General features: G+C 43.5%; 1 protein-coding gene across 7 annotated transcripts in view; it reads left to right on the top strand.

The window, feature by feature from the left end:
• The window catches only part of MEF2A (myocyte enhancer factor 2A), a 313,252-nt gene that overhangs the window by 114,657 nt on the left and 180,448 nt on the right, over nt 1–18,147 (top strand). The gene's annotated exons all lie outside the window — the stretch shown is intronic.

Below are 18,147 nucleotides of genomic sequence, written 5' to 3'. Positions count from 1 at the left end.
GGAGTAATGTGAAGGGAGGAAGAGAACACAGTGTTCTTCATGCCGTCTTTTTTTATTGGGGGGGCATGAGCATTTTATCCTCACCTCCTCTTTGACTTTCTACATTTTGTCCAGGTAGATCTCAACCTCTGGAGGGTTGCCTACTCTTTGCTGAAGACCATCTAATCCCAAGCAGGGTTCCATTGAACTCTAGGGTTCCTCCAGAGCACAGGTGTCAAACTGGCAGCCCTCCAGCTGTTGCGGAACTACAAGTCCTATGAGGCATTGCAAGGCTGAGAGTTACAAGCATGACTCCCACAGGCAGAGGCATGATGGGACTTGTAGTACTGCAACAGCTGGAGGGCCGCCAGTTTGACACCCCTGCTCCAGAGGTTGCTTGAGCTGTGGCGGTTTGACCTCGCATTTGATAGTTCTTGCATAGTTCCAGGAATAACACCAATTGACTCCTGCTGTCAGACTCCTGTAAGGAGCGTGGCCTACCTGCACTGTATAGATGTGCACAAACCGATTTGGGAATGTGCACACACGGGTGCTTCCTTATCACCCAGCTTCCTAAGGAGGTACCCGGAGAAGCGAGAAGGTGAAAGCGCTGGCAGGGGACTTCCAGAAGAGGAGGTGAGGGACCTTTGTGTGCAATACTGTTGCACAGAGCAGGTAAGTATGACCTCCTTTTTTTATTTTTTAATTATTACTTGAGTATCACTTTAAATTTATGCATTCTATTCTGTCTTACCTCCATGCAAAGACACAGGAGGCATCTTCTTGGGACATTGCATAGTCTGAAGTGGGCCAGAGCCTGGTGGCTTCTTGGGAGTGGCTTCAGATGTCACATTGCCAGAGCACAAGAATCCATTTGGGACCAATATGCTGCAGTTGATGTCGCAATAATATTAAAAATAAAGCTGAAAGTGCCGGTGCATTCCTGTAGCAGCTCTCATTGCCCTTTGCTACAGCCAAATGCCTCACATAGATTGGCCAGTGAGGCAGCCAATCAAATTGATGAGCCATAAGGAAAGTAGGGGCACAGGGTGCCGCAGGTAAGAGCTGACACTACTCAGAATTGTTCAAGCTTTGCCTGTTCCAACATCTATCCCACAGAGGGCAATGAAAGCTGCATGCTTTCTGTAGGTATTGCATAGTGTTGGGGTAACAACTAGCTTGTCTGTTTATTTTTTAGCTGTACAAGGCAACTTTCTTACCCCCATGTTGAGGTTGTAGTCAGGTGGTGTAACTTTGGCCACATGAACTGAAAGTTCACCACCAAACAGTTGGGTCAACAAATGATTCCATATCGGACACAAGGCTCCTCCTAGTCTGCATTTATAAAATCATACTAAATTGTACACGCTTAAAATTGAAGCTTCAGCGTGTATAGAAAATGTTATTAAGGTTATTAAAGTTTTGTCTCTCACAGTAGTATTCTCCTCGTGCTTCATCCAGCTATCATCTTGTCCCATAAGACAGAAATGAAGCTTAGGTAGTGTTTTACTGGAGTAGCTGCAATGTAATCTGAAGACCATTGAGACCAGCATATTCCCATTGATCCATTTGTACAGTGATGCTTACACTTGATAAATTGGTAAAAGACATATAAGCACATAAACCACTCAGATCCTCCCTGCATCCCCTCTTTTCTTGCCTGGTGGTTTGTGCCTCCCATTAGCATCTTTTTTTCTGCTGAGCCAGGTGCTGGGCGAGTTAACTGGCAAACCAGAACAGCAATACTTGCGGAGAAGAAGCTGTTTAGAAACAAAAAAAAAAGGCTCACCTAGTCCAATGAATACCCTATCATTATAGCATTATCATAATAAAAACAGTACGCCCTTTAACATATATTAATGGAGTGTAATTGCACATGGAAGGAAGAACCGCAATCCCTTTTTGCAGTACTGTTTAGTCTGGCTTGGTCGTCATTTGAGTACGTTAGTTTCAAGGCACCATACGACGCGATCGAGGGGAGTCATTCTGAAAAATGTAAATGAGCAGGTAGTTTCACGACAAGAAGGAAATACTTCACTAAAGGGAATTTCCATATTACAATTTTTTTAGTTTTTTTTTTGTTTTGAGAAATGGCAAAATGTGGGGTACACACCTTGAAAAACAGCCCCTTTTTATATTCTAATAATCTGACCCCAAGACCCAGTTCACACTACTCCGAATTACAAATTCAATGTAAATGAATGAGAGCCGTCTTAATATGCACTACTGAAGTCGCTCCGACTTCAGAAAAGGTTCCTGTACTACTTCAAGGCGACCTCTATCTGACTTGTGCACATAGACTTCAATGGGAGTCGCCTCTAAGTCGGATCCTTATCTATTTTCAAGCGACTGGGATCAGACTTTCCAGGAAGAAGAAAAAGATTACCCAGGCATTCCCCACAGACAAAGTCACCTATCATTTAGGTCTCTTCTCCCCACAGACAGTCACCTATCATTTAAGTCTCTTCAAAGTCACGCTAAAAAGTTGCTCCTTCATGGGGCGACTTTCTGGTTGCTGTAGTGTGAACCGGCTCTAATCCTATTGATTACAGTGGGGTTGAACTGGTTGTCCCCTATAGGAGCCATTGATAGCTGCTCCAAAGCTGGCTTGATGTTCTAAAGAAGGTTTGTATGAAAATGGTACAGTCAACGAATTGACAAATGTTCAAAAGTACTGTAAAAATTTGGATTATTTTTGGAAATCAGTGAATTGACTGCATACAGTAATGTCTGCAACCCAAAATCAGCCTTCCTTGACGCGTTTCACCACTCCTAGCTTGCTCACAAGGATAGAGAAAAGACCTCTCCCTCTCCTTGTGAGCAAGCCAGGAGTCGTGAAACGAACACTGATTATTAAAAATACTGCAAGAAGAGCTAATTGGAGTGCCAATGGTTTTTCCTATTTTCCGTGAAGATTGGAGGAGGTCTGTGATGGCCAGCACTCGGGTTGTCCATGTGCAAGAGAGGAATGTTTTTTTTTTTCCTCAACAAAAGTGGAGTTACTCTTTAAAGTAAAACTGTGATGTTTCCCATAGTATGTGCTGCAGTACTTATTAGTGCCTCTGTACATACAGTTAGGGCTGCTGTTAGAAATCACGAGGGCCCCATACAGCCTACGTGACAGGGCCCTCCCCCCACAATTTATTATGCCTTAATGATGAATGGACACAGGAATAATTTGTACTGAACTGTGTTCATTCAGGAAAGGAAGGGGCAATAAATTATATATTTACCGGCCCCTTCTCCCGCTCTCCACCCTGAAACATCCCCTGTGTGCCTGCATCATCTTCCGGCAGCAGAGGAGAGGAGGGAAGCTGGCAGCGCTGCAGCAGAAAGGGACACACAGGAGCCCGGACAGCAAATGGGGTGCATGTGCTAGAACCACTCCCCCTGCAGAGAGAGGAAGAGAAGGTAGTAGTGCTGCAGGATGAGAAAGAAGAGAATTGGTGTCTGCAAAAAGACAGTGCAGCCGGTAACGAGCAGGACAGCTGCAGGTATGCAAAGATGCAAGGTATCGGCTGGAGAGAGCACAATAATCTGGCAAACAAAAAGTGCAGAGACATGGCTTAAATTGAGACGTTCATGGGAGGAGCAAAGTTCAAGGTTCACCCAAAGCAAGAGATAAGGCAAGAAAGTCCAAAGGATCAGGCAAGGAGCTGTCCAGCATCTGTGGCAATGGCTCTTCTTGCTAAGCAACCTGAAGCTGCAGAGGTTGCAGGTTCAGATCCCGGTCCTGACAATTTTTGTTCTAAGCTGATCCAAATGTATCTGTGCAATAAACACCATACCTGGAATTCCGCTTTAATGGTACGTTCCCCAACTGTTGCTAAATAAAAGGATGGGAGCCAAACTTCAATATTCACTCTTCTTGGCTTTTTTTATTCAGCTATCAATAAGGCAATGTGTTAAGTTAGTTTGGTTTTCAGGTGGAGATTTCATGAAGGCTGAATAGAAATGCCAAGAAAAGCGCATATTGGAGTGTGGTTCCCTATCCTTTTGTATCCTTTTAATGGTGAAGTGGATTTTATGAGCAATGGGTCTGTGGATTTGGGGTATGCTACTACTCTCAATCTGTTAGGACATACTCTGGTCAATATAAACTAAAGTTAAAAAAAAAAAAAATTGAAAGTATTGTGTTTTTTTTTTTTTTGTTATAGGTCATAGTTGCAAAGTAAGTGAAGTATCTATTGATACTGAGTAGACTGAGCAAAGTTTGATGAGCAGAGACCATTTGGTCATAGAATCCTTTTCTGTAGCCCTTGCATTTCTGCTGCTTCTTTGAGCCTGGGTTCACACTACTGTGATGTCAGACATCACGTGCAATCTGCACTGCATTGCTGTGCAGATCACATGCGATGTGTGTGCAACGCGAATTCAGCCACACAGTTGTATGGCTGAACTCACATGGGATTCACACAAAAAAAAGGTGCAGGAACTTTTTTTTCTCCCTGCACTGGAATTGGATCGCATGTGTGTTCATACCCAATCGATACGATTCCTGTCTTGAATTCACAGTGCGCACTGCGATCTGCGAACCGGTCTGGGGGTGTCATTAACATTGTATTGACACCTGCAGTGATTCACAGAGGGCAGCGCAGACTGCCTGCGGGGGAGATGCAATGCGGGAGCCTGGGCTTGAACCTCCCTGGTTCCCGCGTCGCAATAGTGTGAACCCAGGCTTAGGGTCATTTCTGTAAAGAGACTTTAAAAGGGGTATGCAGAGAGGAGAATTTGAAAAGTTTACATGTAGCATGAAAAATACATTTTTGCCATTTCATATAAGCTGATGCTTGGATGGAAACTTTACTGACTTCAGCTCTTCCTGTCCTATATGTTTTACAGTAACTTTGAAGTCACATTCCTCTTCTGACTGATAAGAGAACCACAGTATGTAGGTAAAGCATGCCAGACTATACAGTGAGCAACCTACAAGTCTACTTTAAACTCACCTGATTTCAAACCCATTTCCTAAATTACATAGGCTGTGTTATATATATATATATATATATATATATATATATATATATATATATACACACACAGTGCCTTGCGAGTATTCGGCCCCCTTGAACTTTTCGACCTTTTGCCACATTTCAGGCTTCAAACATAAAGATATAAAACTGTAATTTTTTTGTGAAGAATCAACAACAAGTGGGACACAATCATGAAGTGGAATGAAATGTATTGGATATTTCAAACTTTTTTAACAAATAAAAAACTGAAAAATTGGGCGTGCAAAATTATTCAGCCCCTTTTACTTTCAGTGCAGCAAACTCTCTCCAGAAGTTCAGTGAGGATCTCTGACTGATCCAATGTTGATCTAAATGACTAATGATGATAAATAGAATCCACCGGTGTGTAATCAAGTCTCCGTATAAATGCACCTGCACTGTGATAGTCTGAGGTCCGTTTTAAAGCGCAGAGAGCATAATGAAGAACAAGGAACACACCAGGCAGGTCCGAGATACTGTTGTGGAGAAGTTTAAAGCCGGATTTGGATACAAAAAGATTTCCCAAGCTTCAAACATCCCAAGGAGCACTGTGCAAGCGAGGATAATGAAATGGAAGGAGTATCAGACCACTGCAAATCTACGAAGACCTGGCCGTCCCTCTAAACTTTCAGCTCATACAAGGAGAAGACTGATCAGAGATGCAGCCAAGAGGCCCATGATCACTCTGGATGAACTGCAGAGATCTACAGCTGAGGTGGGAGACTCTGTCCATAGGACAACAATCAGTCGTATACTGCACAAATCTGGCCTTTATGAAAGAGTGGCAAGAAGAAAACCATTTGTTAAAGATATCCATAAAAAAGTGTTGTTTAAAGTTTGCCACAAGCCACCTGGGAGGCACACCAAGCATGTGAAAGAAGGTGCTCTGGTCAGATGAAACCAAAATCGAACTTTTTGGCAACAATGCAAAACGTTATGTTTGGCGTAAAAGCAACACAGCTCATCACCCTGAACACACCATCCCCACTGTCAAACATGGTGGTGGCAGCATCATGGTTTGGGCCTGCTTTTCTTCAGCAGGGACAGGGAAGATGGTTAAAATTGATGGGAAGATGGATGGAGCCAAATACAGGACCATTCTGGAAGAAAACCTGATGGAGTCTACAAAAGACCTGAGACTGGGACGGAGATTTGTCTTCCAACAAGACAATGATCCAAAACCTAAAGCAAAATCTACAATGGAATGGTTCATAAATAAACATATCCAGGTGTTAGAATGGCCAAGTCAAAGTCCAGACCTGAATCCAATAAAGAATCTGTGGAAAGCACTGAAAACTGCTGTTCACAAACGCTCTCCATCCAACCTCACTGAGCTCGAGCTGTTTTGCAAGGAGGATTGGGCAAAAAATTTCAGTCTCTCGATGTGCAAAACTGATAGAGACATACCCCAAGCGACTTACAGCTGTAATTGCAACAAAAGGTGGCGCTACAAAGTATTAACTTAAGGGGACTGAATAATTTTGCACGCCCAATTTTTCAGTTTTTTATTTGTTAAAAAAGTTTGAAATATCCAAAAAATGTCTTTCCACTTCATGATTGTGTCCCACTTGTTGTTGTTTGTTCACAAAAAATTAGTTTTATGTCTTTATGTTTGAAGCCTGAAATGTGGCAAAAGGTCGAAAAGTTCAAGGGGGCCGAATACTTTCGCAAGGCACTGTATATATATGTGTGTGTGTGTGTGTGTGTGTGTGTATATGTGTATATGTGTGTATATATATATATATATATATATATATATATATATATATATATATATATATATATATATATATATATATACACACACAAATATAGTGTGTGTGTGTGTGTGTGTGTGTGTAAATACACAGTATTTCACAATATTGAGTACACCCCTCACATTTTTGTAAATTTCATTATCTTTTCATGTGACAACACTGAAGAAATGACACTTTGCTACAATGTAAAGTAGTGAGTGTACAGCTTGTATAAGAGTCGGTTCACACTAAGGCGACGCGACTCTGTACTACTTCGGGGGCGACTTGTGCATTGCCATGCACCACGACTTCGGATCGACTTGCATAGACTTCACATAATGGAAGTCTATGCAAGTCGCTCCGAGGTCGCCCCGAAGTAGTACAGGACCTTTTTTCTAAGTCGGAGCGACTTGTGTCGCTCCTATTAGAACGGGTCCTGTAGCAGTCAATGGACTGCGAGGGAGCGCGACTTGTCAGGCTGACAAGTCGCCTGACAAGTCGCGCTAGTGTGGACTGGGTCTAACAGTGTACATTTGCTGTCCCCTCAAAATAACTCAACACACAGCCATTAATATCTAAACCGCTGGCAACAAAAGTGAGTACACCCCAAGTGGAAATCTCCAAATTGGGCCCAAAGTGTCAATACTTTGTTAGGCCACCATTTATTTTCCAGGTGGTTTTATGGCACAAATGAAATGGTCTTGCTGCCCCCCTCAGGACCAAGGGTATGCAAAAAGCACTACAAATAAACAAGAGTAGGGCGCACCGACCTTGTGCACTTAAAAGTTTATTAAAAATCAAAGAAGGGTAGCGTACAATATACTCACAAACATAGGATATGTACAAGCATGTAGGAAATGGGCACCGCACGCTTCCAGAACACTTCTCTACTGCTGGATAGCGTGATGGCGTCCTCAAAACCTGGTGTGGCTTATGCATTTCGAGGGAGGACCCTCTCCAGAGTGGCGATATTGGCTCTGAAAGCCACGCCAGGTTTTGAGGACGCCATCACGCTATCCAGCAGTAGAGAAGTGTTCTGGAAGCGTGCGGTTCCCATTTCCTACATGCTTGTTCATATGCTACGTTTGTGAGTTTATTGTACGCTACCTTCTTTTGATTTTAATAAACTTTTAAGTGGTAATGCACAAGGTCGGTCGCCCTTCTCTTGTTGTTTTATTTTACATGACCGTAGAAGGGGGAGAAGTTTTGTGCGGAGTTATTACAGAGTGCTTAGTTCACATGTCGGCTCAGCAGGAGGTGAAAAGGTTGATGAGACGCTCCTTCGCTAATCTCTGCTCCGATTATTATTTGTTACCTGGTCAGGCCGCGGTCATCTCGTACAGCCATCCATCTGGAACTACGCCGCGGTTGCACATTTACTAGGAACTCCCATACATGTCTTTACTGGGGAGGCCACAACATGATTGCTGTAATGAGGAGCCAGAGAAGTTCACAAAGTTCATCAGTGCAGGAAGCCCTCGCACTCCCCTCTATAGTTTAGACAGAAAACTGAAACATGCTGCTGCTCTTGAATGGCATATAGAGCCAGTTCACTCTTCAACGATGTCCGATATCGCATGTGATTCGCACCGCACTGCTTTGAAAATCACATGCAATGTCTGTGCGTTGCAAATTCAGCCGTACAGATTGTATGGCTGAATTTGCATTGCATTCAGACCAGAGTCGCACAGAACCCTTGTTTTGGTCCGCACCTGAATCGGATCACATGGGTGTTCACACCTATGCGATACGATTCATGTTCAAACTGACAGTTCGCATTGCGATATGCAAACTGACCTGGGGTTGTCGTTAACTATGTATTAACACCCCCAGCGATTTGCATATGGCAGTGTGAACTGCCCGTGAGTCAAGTGCGATGCGGGAACCCGCGGTGGATTTGCAGGTTTCCCGCATCACATATGTATGAACCGGCACATAGAGAACCAAGCAAGTCAATGTTTTGTGATTTTTATCTACATGATTATAGTGCTAGGTTTAGACATGCGATCACTTTTCAGAGGCGATTGGCAGGTGGTGAGGAGGAAAAATGTCATCTCCTCACTGCCAGCTTTAACCCCATAAATGTGACCCCAGCGCACGGCGACCTTCTACACTGCAACATATTCCCATTCAGTCATTGGTAGTATTAGTAATTAGTCTTTTTATTGTTTTTACTAGTAATGGCGATCAGCGATTTTAAGTGGGACAGCAACATTGCAGTGGACAAATCTGACACTGACAATTTTTTGGGGACCAGTGACACCAATACAGTGATCAGTGGTAAAAAACAAAACAAATGCATTGTCACTGTACTAATGACACTGGCAGGGAAGAGGCGATCAAAGGGTTAAATGTGTTCCCTGGGAGTGCTTGTTACCTGTGTGGGGGAGGTGCTTTGACTGGGGGGAAGGAAGAGATCTGTGTTCTTGCTTGGCAGGAACACAAAATCTCCATCTTCCCATCTCACAGAACGTCGGTCTGCCTTGCTTACACAGGCAGACCGCCATTCTGCCTCTCCTGAGAACGAGGACATCGCTCCCCTGGTGGACATCGCTTCCGCCAGACCTGATTGGCTGCTGCTGTGTGCAATCACAGCGGAAGCCATTCCCTGGCGGCGCCCCCCCCCCCCCCCAGACCCAGTGCACAAAATCACGTACAGGTACATGATTTCACACAGGAGGGCTGTCCTGACGCAGTATATATGCGTGGGGAGGACTATTACAGGTTAAAGTGGAAGTAAACCTTTTTTTTTTTTGAATACCTTCAAACAACTTTCTTGTACCTACAGGTATGCCTGTAATAACTCACACTTTTGACACTTTTTTGGGGACCAGTGACACTAATACAGTCAGATCAGTGCTAAAAAATATGCACTGTTACTGTACTAATGGCACTGGCTGGGAAAGGGTTAACATCAGGGGGTGGTTAAAGGGTTAACGGTGTGCCTAGCTGGTGTTTTAGTGTGGTGGGAGAGGCGCTTTTACTGGAAGGTACGGATCGGTGCCCCTACTTTTGGTCGGGTTCACACATATGCGGCCGCGGGTTAGTGCGTCCCTGTTGACCGGTTCAGGTGCAAATCCAGTCCAGTCCAATTTTTTGCCTGAATTCACACCTGAATCGGACCCAAAGACGTACAGGACCCCTTTTTTGATTACGGACCACAGACCCCCCCCCCCCCCCCAGACCTGACATGTGTGAACTCTATTGGGAGCGGGTCACACTCCCCTGTCATGTCAATAGGATGGATTGTTTATATAGGCAGATTGCTGTTCTGTCTGTCTACAGAATGATCAGCGGGTGCCGGTGGACATCGGGTCCTGCTGTGTGCAATCACAGCGGAAGTGAGCCTCTGGTGGGGCGCACTCATGCTCTAAACCCAGAAGTTAGGGATCGCATATATATATATATATATATATATATATATATATATATATATATATATATATATATATATATATATATATATATATATATATATATACACACAGTGGGTACGAAAAGTATTCAGACCCCCTTAAATTTTTCACTCTTTGTTATATTGCAGCCATTTGCTAAAATCATTTAAGTTCATTCTTCTTCCTCATGAATGTACACATAGCACCCCATACTGACAGAAAAACACAGAATTTTTGACATTGTTGCAGATTTATTAAAAAAGAAAAACTGAAATATCACATGGTCCTAAGTATTCAGACCCTTTGCTGTGACACTCATATATTTAACTCAGGTGCTTTCCATTTCTTCTGATCATCCTTGAGATGGTTCTACACCTTCATTTGAGTCCAGCTGTGTTTGATTATACTGATTGGACTTGATTAGGAAAGCCACACACCTGTCTATATAAGACCTTCCAGATCACAATGCATGTCAGAGCAAATGAGAATCATGAGGTCAAAGGAACTGCCTGAAGAGCTCAGAGACAGAATTGTGGCAAGGCACAGATCTGGCCAAGGTTACAAAAAGATTTCTGCTGCACTTAAGGTTCCTAAGAGCACAGTGGCCTCCATAATCCTCAAATGGAAGACGTTTGGGACGACCAGAACCCTTCCTAGAGCTGGCCGTCCGGCCAAACTCCGCTATCGGGGGAGAAGAGCCTTGGTGAGAGAGGTAAAGAAGAACCCAAAGATCACTGTGGCTGAGCTCCAGAGATGCAGTCAGGAGATGGGAGAAAGTTGTAGAAAGTCAACCATCACTGCAGCCCTCCACCAGTCGGGGCTTTATGGCAGAGTGGCCCGGCGGAAGCCTCTCCTCAGTGTAAGACACATGAAAGCCCGCATGGAATTTGCTAAAAAACACCTGAAGGACTCCAAGATGGTGAGAAATCAGATTCTCTGGTCTGATGAGACCAAAATAGAACTTTTTGGCCTTAATTCTAAGCGGTATGTGTGGAGAAATCCAGGCACTGCTCATCACCTGTCCAATACAGTCCCAACAGTGAAGCATGGTGGTGGCAGCATCATGCTGTGGGGGTGTTTTTCAGCTGCAGGGACAGGACGACTGGTTGCAATCGAGGGAAAGATGAATGCGGCCAAGTACAGGGATATCCTGGACAAAAACCTTCTCCAGAGTGCTCTGGACCTCAGACTGGGCCGAAGGTTTACCTTCCAACAAGACAATGACCCTAAGCACACAGCTAAAATAACGAAGAAGTGGCTTCACAACAACTCCGTGACAGTTCTTGAATGGCCCAGCCAGAGCCCTGACTTAAACCCAATTGAGCATCTCTGGAGAGACCTAAAAATGGCTGTCCACCAACGTTTACCATCCAACCTGACAGAACTGGAGAGGATCTGCAAGGAGGAATGGCAGAGGATCCCCAAATCCAGGTGTGAAAGACTTGTTGCATCTTTCCCAAAAAGACTCCTGGCTGTATTAGATAAAAAGGGGCTTCTACTTAATACTGAGAAAAGGGTCTGAATACTTAGGACCATGTGATATTTCAGTTTTTCTTTTTTAATAAATCTGCAACAATGTCAACAATTCTGTGTTTTTCTGTCAGTATGGGGTGCTATGTGTACATTCATGAGGAAGAAGAATGAACTTAAATGATTTTAGCAAATGGCTTCAATATAACAAAGAGTGAAAAATATAAGGGGGTCTGAATACTTTCCGTACCCACTGTATATTTGTGTTCCTGCACAACCCGGCTGCCCTGTGGCAATAAAACTGCTATATGGCGGTTGACAAGCGATTGATTGAACAAGCTGAACTTCAAAGCTGATTGGCTACCATGCACAGCGGCACCAGATTATGTGCTCCAGTATTAGTAAATCTCCCCCATTATGTAGCGGATGCTTCATACAGTCTATACAGCACTGACTGCAGCTGCAGCAATAAAGGAAATAAAAAATGGTAACATGGCCATTTACGGGCCAAGCTGGCCCAAACGACCACATTTTCTGAAGGCATTTATGTCTAGATTGCTTCTAATTTGTGTGCATAATATTCGGAGGAGAAAGATAAACAGGCCAAATCCCTTCTGTAGACACGAGGCTGAGCAATGATATATTTGTGGTAGAAGAGCAGCGAGGATGAGCTTCACTCTTCCATGGTTAGTGCAGTTAGCGTTTGCTTTGGCTGTCAGCTGTCTCGCACCCCCATCCCCCGTTGTGAAGGTCAGATGTCTGCGGAGGTAATTGGTGAATTGTGTAACAGCTGCTCTCCTTCACTAGTGTCAAGGATTATCTGCTTTGATCAGCTACAGGTGCAGAATTATTCCACTAATTCCAGAGGCATCTGATGCACAGGTGTACAAGCGTCGGTCACAAGGTTCTTCTCCAATGTGATATGCATGCATTCACCATCCAAGGACCTTCATGGTGTGATCAGAGCTCATTTATCAGTGTGACTAAAACCAAAACCATTGTCAGTAGCCGTCATTTAACTTCATTCTACCTAGAAACGGAACTTTTACTGCAGCCAGAATGTGAGGAACGCAGTGATTGTAATGGCAAGGGGTGCTGTGGTGTGAGAGGGTCTATCGTTGCTGGCTGCTGGGGAATCTATTGTTGCTGGTGGGGTTTTTTGCCACTGAGAGGGATCTACTGTTAAGGGGGGGTGTCAGTCTATTGATGCTGGTTGCTGGGAGACCTGTAGCTGCTAGCGGGAGTCTATGTTGCTGGGGCAGATAGATTGTTGCTTGGGTTTTTTTTTTTGGGGGGGGTCTATTGTTGTGGGGGGGATCTTGTGTTACTGGGGCAGATCTATTGTTGCTTGTTTTTTTTTTTGGGGGGGGGTCTGTTGTTGCATGGGTGGGTCTAATGTTGAACGGGGGATGGTTTATTGTTGCACAGGGAGGAGGGGGGGTCTATTGTTGCTGGGGCAAATCTTTTGTTGCTTTGGTTTCTTTTTTTATGAAGGGGGGGGGGGTGGGAGTCCGTTGTTGCACGGGGGGGTGTCTATTGTTGCAGGGGCAGATCTATTATTGCTTGGATTTTTTTGGGGGGAGGGGGTGTCTATTGTTGCTGGGCCATATCTATTGTTTGTGTTTTTGGGGGGGGGGGGGTTGAAAAAGTTGTGCAATGCTTACCACGTATTCACATACTGAAAATGATTGTTAAAAGGAGGCTTCCAGATTTGAATACATCCCACAGACCCCCACAACCACCAGGCCAGGGTTGTGGGATAGAGGCCCTTGTCCTCATCAACTAGATACCCACCCCATGTGCTGAGGGCTTATGGCCTGGTATGGTTCAAGAGGCAGGTCATGCATACTCCAGACCCCCCCCCCCCACACCTTCTGCATGCTTGGCTAGAGGTGTGGTATGGATTTTTTTTTTTTTTTGAGGGGGTGGCATGCTTTTTTACTTTTTTTTTTTTTTTTTTTGTTCTCTCCCTTGGGTCCAAAAAGTTATACCAGAAGGGCCTAGCATGATTTAAGATGGGGGGCATTTTATTTTTATTTTTTTAACATGCACTCTGTCCGTTTACATGCATCTGAATACCCAATGAATGTGCCAGTCAGATGAGTCACTGGCTGTGAGGACACCAGTAGCCCTGAGCTGGAAGTCATGAAAGATGGCGTCTGTCCACACTCGGCATCGGTGTTGAACTGGCTGTACCAATTAGGAGCCTCACAAGGCAATGTTCTGATCTCATTTTAATGCCCTCAGTAGCTGCAAAACACAACACACTAAAATATTTAGTATAAATGTTCATACGAAAATAGTGTATTCAATGATGTGACGATTGTCTTTGAAAGAAAGTACATTTTGTTTGCTTTTAACAAAGGAGGGAGGAAAAAAAAAAGCAAGATCTGTCATTTAGCCACACTATCACCATCCCACTATAAGTCCCTGATAACTGACATTACCAGTATAGTGTCATAGCTGCATGAATTCCAGTAAATTCTGTATACCATTTTTAGACACTATAAGTTTAACACAAACCAATGAATATACACATATTGGAATTTGGTTTTTTTTTTTTTTTTTTTTTTTTACCAAAGACATGTGGCAGAATACATTGTGGCCTAAATTTATGAAGAATTTTTTTTTCCATTTTTTTTTTTAATTGGATAGGTTTTATAACCGAAAGTATAAAATATAAAAAAAAAATGTTTTCATTTTCTATTTTTTTTTTTTTTTCATTTTCTATTTTTTTTTCCATTATTTTGTTTATCCACTTGACCTTCAAAATATTTCCCCCCCTTCATGACCAGGTCATTTTTTGCAATACGGCACTGCGTTATATTGACAATTGCATGATCATGTAATGCTGTACCCAAATAAAATTTGTCCTTTTCTTTCCCACAAATAGAGCTTTCTTTTGGGGGTACTTGATCATCACTGGGTTTTTTTTTTTGGGCTATAAATAAAAAAAGACCGTCCATTTTAAAATATATATATATATATATATATATATATATATATATATATATTTTTTTTTTTTACTTCCTGCTATAAATACAATACAAAAAAATCTAATTCCTTCATAAATTTAGGCCAATATGTATTCTGCTACATATTTTTAGTAAAAAAAAAAAGTCCCAATAAGCGTATATTGACTGGTTTTTGCCAAAGTTATCGCATCTACTGTGGGATATTTTTAATTTATTTTTTATTTATTTATTTTTACTAGTAATGGCGACGATCAGTGACTTATTGCGTGCGGGACTGTGATATTGCTATGGGCATTCTGACTGACACTTTTCACACTTTTTGGGGACCAGTGACACTAATACAGTGATCAGTGCTAAAAATATGCACTGTCCCTGTACTAATGACACTGGCAGGGAAGGGGTTATACAAGTAGGGCAATCAAAGGGTATAATGTGTGCCTAGCCAGTGTTTTACTATACTGTCAAGGTCCTTTCACATGGTCAGTTTAGTTTTTTTTATCTGTTCAGTCACTTTTTTTTTTTTAAACGGACACGGATGCACTTTTGTAGGGTCCGTTTCGTATGTCCGTTTTTTTATCCATCCGTTTGTGGATAATAAACGGAGATAATGTATGTCTATGGGATTGCGGACGTTAGCGGATGACACCGCTGACATCCGTTTTTGCGTCCGTTCCGTTTTTTAAACGGAAGAGAAAAAAGGGTTCTCTCTTCGATCTCAAAAAACGGAACTGAACGGAAAGGACGCAAAACGGATGTCAGCGGTGTCACCCGCTAACGTCCGCAATCCCATAGACATACATTATGTCCGTATATCTTCTGCAAACGGATGGGATGATATGCGGACATACTGCCCACGTGAAAGGACCCTTAGGTGCTTTTACTAGGGGAAGAGATGGAATGTATTCCCTGCTTTGCAGAGACACAAACTTCATCCCTTCTCTCCCACCAGAAGGGCAATCTGCCTTGTTTAGATAGGTGGATTGCAGTTCTGTCTCTCTGCCTGAGGATCTGCGGGTGGCAGAGGACATAACATACCCTGCACCCACCAATCTCCTTCCGCTGTGTGTAAGCGAGTCTGCCCATCCCCTACCTGGAAGTGTCAGATCTCGTATATGTACATGATCCGGAGCACAGGTGCTGCCCTGTAGCAGTAAAACAGCTATAGGGTGGACCTAAGGCCCCTTTCACACTTGTGCGACCTAGAAATCGCGCAATTTTGCGGCATTTTTTGCCACGCTTTTGACTGGGCTTGAAGCAATGCCTGTGTAATCTTGAGGTCTATGGACCTCAAAATGCATCAAAGTCGGACCACAGTAGTGCAGGAACTACTTTGAAGTCACACAGATGTGCCGGTTCACACTAATACGACTTGTCAGACGACTTGGTCAGCCTGGAAAGTCGTGCACCATCGCGGTCATTGTGTGGTACAGGACCGGTTCTAATAGGAGTGACACAAGTCGCTCCGACTTAGAAAAGGGGTCCTGTACTACTTCGAGGCGACTTGCGACTTGCATTGACCTTCATTTTATGAAGTCCGTGCAAGTCGCGCTGCACGCGACTTCACAGGTCGCCACCTAAGTCGGAGCGACCTAGTGTGAACCGGCACTCATCGTGTGACAAATTTACAGTCCCAATTTGCAGCACAAGTCTCACAAGTGTGAAAGGGGCCTTAAGTGGTTATATTAAATTAAAAAAAAAATAACAGTGGTGATTAAATACCATCAAAAGAAAGCTATATTTCTATTTGTGAAATAAATCTAAATTTCATTTGAGTACAGCATTGCATGACCGCGCAATTGGCAGTTAAAGTAGCGCAGGGCTAAATAGCAAAAAATGCCCTGGTCATGAAAAGAGATAAAATCTTCCGGAGGTCCAAGTGGTTAAACCAAGAAAACGAATGCAGCCACCACATCTAAGAATTAGTAAGCTGCCATTTAGCACATTTCTGGTTTTGGGTTTGATAATAATTTCATAATTAACCACGTTAGACTTTATTACGTAGTGACTTTTGTAAATGTGTGATTAATTTTTTTGCCACCCGTGCTGATTGTTAGGTCTCTTCCCCCCCCCCCCCCCCCCCCCCAATTCAGTTCCTTTCACCGAACAACTTTTCCTATCCTGAGGTTTTCTGTTTGCTAGAAGTTTGCTCTAGGTGTGTTGAGTTTGTATCGCCCACTTACCACCAGTGTTGGAATTGAATGAGTAAGCGTGTGCGGTAGGTGGAAACTGGTTGTATGTTAGGTGGGTGCTGGAAGACAATGTGGTGGGTTGTGAAAACAGAAATAAAAGAGCAGTGTCATGGATGGAGATGTGTGGGCAGAACAAAGAGGTTCAACTCTAAGCATAGACTTTCTGTCTTCTTCTTCTTTCCACTTTCACTGGTGGTTCCACCAGCTTGGACTTACTTTGTAAGCGATGGAACTTTTCGCTTGTCTGGAGAGTTTTACTTTCATTATAAAAGTACGATAGGAGTAAAGTTGATCACAGAATTAGCCAAGTATTGAGTGATGTTTTTATAGGTTGGTGTGGGCGTAGTGTTTGATCGTAGAACTGTCTAAAGCCTCGTACACACGCAACGAATTTCTGCCGACCGGTCGTCCGTCTTTTGTCCAGAGTGGTGTCTGTTGGTTGGAATGTGCCTAGACTGCACACGAATTTTCCCGTAAGACGGAATTCTACTTCAGAAGTGATGTCATGTGTTGGATTGCTTTCTATGTGTTCTTTCATCTCTGAGCATGCCTAGTCTTGCTCATAAGATTTTTCCCAGTCGAAATCTGTACTAATGAGACGAAAATCGGACGTTGTGTTGACGAAGGGCAAAAATTTTAATGCCTGCTCATCAGGATTTTGTCAGCCGAAAAGTCGGCTGTCGAAAGCACCATACTAACAATCCGAAAATCGGCAGATCGGTCGTCGGACAAAATTTCCCAGCCGAATTTCTTAACATGTGTACGGGGCTTTATGCTCTAGAAGACAGAAAACTAGAAGACAGACAGTAGGTCTCTTACGTGTTTCTAGGCTGCCCTAGCTACAGGAAGGAGGGTCGGAGGCAGGTTGCCATCTTATTCTGTTTCCATGCACAGAAAGTACCTGATGACAGGTATTGTATGCTCGCTATCTACACTTCCATCAGGCTTTGTCTAGTTATTTAGCTTTTGCTGGTTTTCAGTGAATATTGTGCTTTTACTTGCATGGGAGACATGCCAACGGCTTCTTGACCTCCGGAAGGTTTACCCCCCTTCATGACCTGGGCATTTTTTTGGCTGTACGGTTACTTTAATGACGTTGTGCCCAAATAAAATGTATGTCCTTTTTCCCACTTTGGCGCTTTTCCACTGCATGGAACCGAACGGTTCGGCTCGCTTTTGTGCTTTTCCACTTCTGGTACCGCATGGTACGGTGTAGGAACGGTTCAGTACGGTACGGCGGCACTTTTCCACTACATGGAACCAAACGGTACGGCTCTCTAAAACGGTACCACCTCGATTGTGGTTCCAAGAGGTACCATACCGGTACCATATCCCACAATCCTTTGCATGCAGTCACTACTAGCCACTGATTGGTCAGAGAATCGTTGTTATCCCACCCACTTACTTTAGTA

The sequence above is a fragment of the Pelophylax lessonae genome (assembly GCF_965119305.1).
Source record: "Pelophylax lessonae genome assembly, chromosome: 4".
Taxonomy (NCBI): Eukaryota; Metazoa; Chordata; class Amphibia; order Anura; family Ranidae; genus Pelophylax; species Pelophylax lessonae.
This window is presented reverse-complemented; position numbering and strand designations above follow the sequence as displayed.